At 43.7% G+C, this 7,847-nt stretch overlaps 1 protein-coding gene across 4 annotated transcripts in view; it reads left to right on the forward strand.

Moving 5' to 3' along the window:
- The window catches only part of prdm5 (PR domain containing 5), a 345,097-nt gene that overhangs the window by 289,653 nt on the left and 47,597 nt on the right, over window positions 1–7,847 (forward strand). The gene's annotated exons all lie outside the window — the stretch shown is intronic.

Below are 7,847 nucleotides of genomic sequence, written 5' to 3' on the forward strand. Positions count from 1 at the left end.
CCCCCACCCTCCCCATCCACACCAACACCTGGATATATTTGGTAATGTTAATATCATGTATAAACATATATAACTATAAAATTACAACCTCCACAAGTAATAATTAAATATAATAATACAAAATAACAAGGGAAAACAACCCTGCTTCTAGAGACAGAGGTAAAATAGAATAAGATAACCACCTCCCCCCACCAATGTTAACTAGACCCCCCGGCTTATATATATATATATAATATATATATATATAGAATAATTAAAAAAAACCCAAGGGGGGGAGAAAATCGTTAAATAGAGAACAAATAAATAAATCCCTCTCCCTACCCCCCAAGATAATATTAAACAGTAAGGTAAAAAGAAAAGAAAAGGGGGATATAATCTGGAATGGGGGGGAAGGCAAACCAACATCCATTATCTCTTACAATTTATCTAAGAGAGTCGAAGAATTGCTTCGCCTTTTCCGGCGATCCGAAGTTATACACGGATCCTTCATGGTTAAAGCGTAGCGTCGCTGGGTAGCGTAAGGAATACTGAATATTTAAGTCCCTTAAACACTTCTTCGCCTCATCGAATGCCTTCCTCTTTCGGACCAGAGCTGGGGAAAAGTCCTGGAATAACATGATCGTGGATCCTTTATAGATCATGGCTTGGGAATCTTTTCCAATATTTCTAGAGGCTTCTAGGAGTATCTGCCTCTCCTTATAGCACTGCAGTCGGAACAGGACCAGGCGGGGGTGCTGGTTTGAGCCGGGCCCGCGTATTACAACCCGGTCGGCCCATTCTACCCTTACCTGGCCTGATCCAGCCTCCAGATTTAAAAGCTGTGGAAGCCACTGTTCAAGGAACCTCGTAAGCTGGTCTTCCTCTTCCCGTTCGGGAAGGCCCAGCAAACGAATATTTTTTGCCCGCGTATTACAACCCGGTCGGCCCATTCTACCCTTACCTGGCCTGATCCAGCCTCCAGATTTAAAAGCTGTGGATTCTCGAGGTCGTCAATGTGGTTCTCTAAGGTCCGGACTCGCTTTTCGAGAGCCCAGACCCGATCCACGGCCGATTGTGCTGTAGTTTCGGAGGTCGCGGCCTTTAGCTCCGCCCCTCCGACTCGGCGCTTGATTTCTTGGGTGTCTCGGTCGTGCTTTTGCAGCGCAGCCGAGAGTGAGTCCCATCGACTTTGGGATTCTTCAATAAAAGCGTCGATCTTCGCATCCAGTTTGGAGATGATTTCCACAAGGCTCGCCACCGTAGGTAAGTCCCCGGGCGGCTGCTGCAGCTGGAGAGGGTGGGGGAGGGGTTTCTGCTTACTGAGAGCTGCGGGCTCCCTTCCCTTTAGTCATTTATACTGAAGATTAGATTGTTTAAATTTAATACTAAGCAACTAATTAAATTAAACCGCTATTTTAAATGATTTGGTGAGTGTGGTGGGGGTGGGTGACCCACTTTGCCCAAGTCTTGGGAGGAGCACTGTAGACTCAGACTTGCTGGGTCGCCGCCATCTTGGATCCCAGTTTAGAATGTTTAATGTGTGGGATTCAGCTATAGTAATGTAATTGAATATCAAGGGTGATGTTTAGATTCTCTTGTTGGAGATGGTCATTGCCTGGCATTTGTGTGCTGTGAATGCTACTTGCCATTTATCAGCTTAAAGCCTGAATACTATCCAGAACTTGCTGCATTTGGGGATCAACTACTTCAGTATCTGAGGAGTCGTGAATGATGCTGAACATTTTGATGGAAGGAAGATCATTGATGAAGCAGCTGAAAATGGTTGGATGGGCCTAGGACTCTACCCTGAGGAACTCTTGCAGAGATATCTTGGAGCTGAGAAGACTGACCTCCAAAAACTACAACCATCTTCCTTTGTAATAGGTCTGATTCCAACCAGTGGAGAGTTACCCCTGGATTCTGATTGATTCTAGTTTTGCTAGGACTCCTTAATGCCACACTTAGCCAAATGTGGCCTTAATGTTAAGGGCAGCCACTCTCACCTCACCGCAGTAATTCAGCTCTTTTGTCCACGTTTGAACCAAAGCTGTATTGTCTAATATTGATGTGATAGTTTACTTAAACTCTCAAAGTAAAGTTTTCACAAAATGCAATGCAAACTGTAGATTCAGAGGTGCCGTTGGATGAGCCATCTCCATTATTTACTTGCTTATGACATTCATAATTCCATTTGGGAAGCTTTAAGAGTGAACCAGTTGGGATCTCCTCAGCCCCTGAGATTTTTCAATGAACTATTTCCAGCACACTATGAGATCTTCACAGGATCATTTGTCAAATGGATGACATATTTCTACATTGAGAAATAATTAAAGAGCATAATCAGAAAGTCCATTTTATGTTAAAATACTGACGAGCAGCAGAGTTAAAATAAATATGAATTCTCCAAGAAATTATCTCAGTTCTTGGGACAAATTGTGAACTGTTAGTTTTAATGGTCAATCCTCAGAAGTTGAAAGCCATTGGAGAGTTGCACACTTTAAAGTCAACACAACATCACTTAAAAGATTCTTAGGGATGGCAAATCACTTTTGCCTTACTTAGAACTCACTCAAAAAATGCAGGGATCCTGTTGGAACACTCATTAAGATGAGCTTATCCACAAAATGTTGATTCTCCTGCTCCTCTGACACTGCCTGACCTGCTGTGCTTTCCTAGCGTGACCCTCTTTGACAGACATTAAGAGATTGTTTAACAGAGAATCAAGGGCATGTTGACATCATCAGATGCCTGAACACACACTAATCCATCCTTTCCAACCATCACAGCAGCCAATGCTTCAGCAAAAAGCTTAGGAGCAGTATTCTGATAAACCAGTTCACTATGCGTTATAATATCACAGAAGTACAAAATACCATAATGGAGAAGTTGGCTCTGTTGGTTGCATGAATATGTGAGAGATTTTCAGACTGCAATCTGGCTTGGAAAGTGGTCATTATAGCTTATCACAACCATTAGTTTCTGTATCCTTAATGGCATCCTTGCTATTTCCTCCTCACCATGGAGGAAGATGTTGACTTTCATGAGCTTTTCTATGAAACAGTCTACGGGTAGACAAAACTGCAGACAATAGCAGATACTCTGTCCAGAGCTTCAGCATGTAGCCTTACCGTGCATAATGTGAATTCATTTATGAAACTGAACCATCGGCAGTGTCCTGCTGACCACAGTCAGATCCTAGAGCAACAAGGACTGTTTCGACATCTTTCAGCATTGTGTCGAAGGTTGGCCAGATCAGAGGCCCAGCAGATTGTCCATGAAAATGTATTTGAAGCAATAGTGTTTTGGAATTATTGATAAGATGTTTGTGTGACAAATCACTGGGTTTAGGAAGATGCCCCAGGGAAGCTGTGCCAGGCTCCATGGCAATCACCAAGTGCAGAGTCAGAGCTCAGTCAGTGGTATGGTGGACTGGGATCTCCAAGACATCGAGGATCTCATCACTGATTGTGAGATGTGTACTGACCAAATAGCAGAACAAAGAAAGCCATTGTTACCTACCATGCTTTCCACCAGACTCTGGAAACATGTGGACACAACTTGTTGTTTTTCACAGAAGGTCTTAACTCATTGTCATTGATTTATTTCTCAGCAGATAGATGTTCAGAAGTTGCATTCTATAACTACAGATGCAGTTATTGGACTTTTACATGAGACTTGTGATGCATTGGAACCCTGATGTGGTTGTTTCGGACAACAGGCTGCAGTTTGCTGATGAGAACTTCAGCTGATTTAAAGCCATTTCTGAGTTTGAACGTGTCACAAGCTTACTGAGATACCTACAATCAAATGGAGGAAGCCATACATTGAACCAGGGCAATTAAGTCACTCTTAAAGAATACTGACATCTGTATGGCACTACTAAATTATGGCTCCACCCCACTCCAATGTGGTCCAGCACCATTGACATGTGCATGGACTAAAAGCTGAAGAAAGCTCACAACACAACCAAAGAAAGTGACTTCACAAGACTACAGTGTACCAAGATACATGTAAAAAGGAGCAATCCTATCATGTGCATAAGGTGACACACCACTGTAGGTATATCGTACAAGATAGTTGTCGCATTTTGGATGGGTGAGTTAGATTTGGATTGGGGATCTGAACAAAAGAAGGTATGGTTATTAAGAGGTTGAGACTAGCAGAGATCATGCTGCTGAAGGGGCTGTCCAATGGTACAGCATAAACCTTATCCCAATATCGGTTAATCATTTAGCATGGATGGATTAGGTTGAAGTCAGTGGGAAACTTGATAATGCAAGGAGCCCATAAGCATCTCAGTGTGAGGGACAGTGTCAAAGTCAATGGTCTTCAACCAACAAAATGCCAAACTTTCGGGATTAGAAAGCATACATTCCGGGAGAATAGGTTAAGCCTCCAGAACACTTGAAGTTACAAAGTCAGAGATTCGGAGAGAAATGAATTCTGGTAAATATAATTACATAGATAGATGTATACTATTAATAATGAAAGAAAAACCTAGGAGAAGATTTTCTATATCATTCTGCAACAAATATTCCCAGTATCTTCTGATTTCATTTTCCATCTGGATTACTTTTTTCTTAATTTTAGCGATTTGTGTACTTGAACACATACATTCCTTTCCTCCTCTGCAGCTCTTGGTTTTACCATTAAAAAATTATTCTAATTGATCTTTGTCAGATTTGAAGTAACTCACCTTATGTTTTTTCCACATTGGACTCCACCTATCATAAATGTTCCCACCCACATAGCCTATGACCTTTTGTAACTTCTAGGCAAATGACTGTGTCACTTAAATTTTTAAACTTGGATATGCCAAGCTATAAAATTTAAATTTCAAGCATTTGAATTATCATTCACACACATTAGGCACAGCATGTTTAAGAACATGCATTTGCAGAGGTTTCTCGATTTTTAATGTGATTTATGCTAATGAGAAAAAGGTGAATTCAATAAAATAGAACAAAAAAGACGTGGAGTCTAATTTTTTTAAACAGAAGGTAGTTTGTGCATAGAATGAATTTTCTGAGGAAGTGGTGGATTTGGGTACAATTACAACATTGAAAAGACATTTGGATATGTACATGAATACGACAAGTTTGGAGGGATATGGGCCAGGAGCAGGCAGGTTGGACTAGTTTGGTTTGGGATTATGCTTAGCATGGACTGGTTGGACTGTAGGGTCTGTTTTGTGCTGTATGACTTGACTCTAATAGTTCAGTTCTCCTGAACTTATAAAAAAAAATGTTTCCTGTCATGTCTAAAGTAATAGACATAATTTTCCATACACTTTAAACCAGTGTAATGATGAAAATTTATGTGGACATCTCTTTGGTGCGAGAGCTGTGCCATTATGTATAGTTGGAATGTGTTAGAGCGTAGAGATCAGTACAGATGTGAAAGAGCAAATAAATTTGCTGTCGCACGTACCGAGATACAGTGAAAAGTTTTGTATTGCATGTTATACAGGCAGATTGTACCATACGAAGAGCATGAAGGAAGCAGAAAAGAGTGCAGAATACCGTGTTACAGCAACAGAGAGAGAAATGAAGATTAACATTTGAGAGATCCATTCAAAATTCTGATAACAGCGGGGAATAAGCTGTTTACATGCATCTAAGTATCCTCAATCTTTCATTGTGTTTTATGTCCTGATCACATGCTTCTCTGAGCATGGGAAATTCCATCCTTTTCTAAGACAATGTGCAGCAGATACACAAGTTACAAGGCTAACAGAAAATCAAGTCAAATGACTCTGTTTGTATTTGCCTTTGCAGATGACACCAAAATGGATGGTGTAGTGGACAGTGAAGAAGATTATGTCAGAGTATAATGGGACCTTGATCAGTTGGGCTGAAAAATGGCACTTGGAGTTTAATTTAGATAACTGTGAGGTTTTGCATTTTGGTAAGGCAAACCAGGGCAGGACTTATCTAGTTAATGGCGGGGACCTGGGGAGTGTTGCTGAACAAAATGATGCAGGGATGCAGGTGCATCGTTCCTTGAGAGTGGTGTAAGAGGCAGACAGGGTGGTGCACAAGGTGTTTGGTATGCTTGTTTCCATTGATCATAACATTGAGTACAGGAGTTGAGATGTCGTGTTGCAGCTGTACAACACACTGATGAAGCCACTTTTGGAATGCTGCATACAATGCTGGTTGCCCTCCCATAGAAAGGATGTTGTTTAACTTGAAAGGGTGCAGAAAATGTTTACAAGTATGTTGCCAGGAGTGGAGGGGTTGAGTGATAGGGAAAGGCTGAATAGGCTGGGGCTTTTTTCCCTGGAGCATCGGAGACTGAGGCCTTATAGAGATTTATAAAATCATGAGGGGTATGGACAAGATGAATAGCCAAGGTCTTTTTCCTAGGGTGGGAGAGTCCAAAACTAAAGGGCATATGTTTAAAGGGAGAGGGGAAAGATTTAAAAAGGACTTGAGGGGTAACTTCTTCACACAGAGTGGTATGTATTTGGAATGAGTTACCAGAGGAAGTGGTGGAAGCGGGTACAATTACGCCATTTAAAAGGCATCTGGATGGATACATGAAAGAGGAAGGGTTGAGAGGGATATGGGCCAAATCCTGACAAATGGGATTAGATTAATTTAGGACGTCTGGTCGGCTTGGATGAGTTGGACCGAAGGGTCTGTTTCCATGGTCTATGACTGACAGTTTGTATTTGATTTTGAGCGAGGAGAGGACAGCATTTCCACAGGGCTTTCGGGAAGAGGCCCATCCTCCACCGCCCACGCATCAATGAATTTAATACATGCTTACTTTTGTAATCAGGACTCCCGCCTACCTTCCGAGGGCCCCTTCGCCCACCTCCAACACACTGCATTCACCTGGACACCCCGCGCTGGCCTATTACCTGCCCTCGACCTCTTCATTTCCAACTGCTGCCGGACATTAACCACCTCAACCTGTCTACCCCACTCCCCCACTCCAACCTCTCACCCCCACAACGCGCAGCCTTCCAATCCCTCTGCTCCAATCCCAACCTCAACATCAAGCCAGCAGATAAAGGGGGCGCAGTGGTTGTCTGGCGCACTGACCTCTACACCGCTGAAGCCAAACGCCAAGTCAAGGACACCTCTTCCTACCGCCACCTCGACCATGACCCCACTCCCCATCATCAAACCATCATCTCCCAGACCATACAGAACCTCATCACCTCAAGAGATCTCCCACCCACAGCTTCCAACCTCATAGTCTGGGAACCCCGCACTGCCCGGTTCTACCTCCCTTCCCAAGATCCACAAGCCTGACCACCCTGGCCGACCCATTGTCTAAGCATGCTCCTGCCCCACTGAACTCATCTCTACCTACCTCGACACTGTCCTATCCCCCCCTAGTCCAGGAACTCCCACATACATTCGAGACACCACCCATGTCCTCCAAGACTTCCGTTTCCCCGGCCCCAACGCCTCATCTTCACCATGGATATCCAATCCCTCTACATCTCCATTCGCCATGACCAGGGCCTCCAAGCCTTCCGTTTTCTCCTCTCCCGACGTCCCCAACAGTACCCTTCCACCGACACTCTCATTCGTTTTGCCGAACTGGTCCTCAGCCTTAACAATTTCTCCTTCGAATCCTCCCACTTCCTCCAGACCAAAGGGATAGCCATGGGCACACGGATGGGCCCCAGCCATGCCTGTCTCGTTGTTGGCTACGTAGAGCAGTCCATCTTCCGTAGTTACACTGGCACCACTCCCCACCTCTTCCTCCGCCACATTGATGACTGCATTGGCGCCACCTCGTGCTCCCGCGAGGAGGTTGAGCAATTCATCAACTTCACCAACACATTCCACCCTGACCTTAAATTTAACTGGACCATCTCTGACACCTCCCTCCCCCTCCTGGACCTC

The sequence above is a fragment of the Chiloscyllium plagiosum genome, chromosome 1 (assembly GCF_004010195.1).
Source record: "Chiloscyllium plagiosum isolate BGI_BamShark_2017 chromosome 1, ASM401019v2, whole genome shotgun sequence".
NCBI lineage: Eukaryota > Metazoa > Chordata > Chondrichthyes > Orectolobiformes > Hemiscylliidae > Chiloscyllium > Chiloscyllium plagiosum.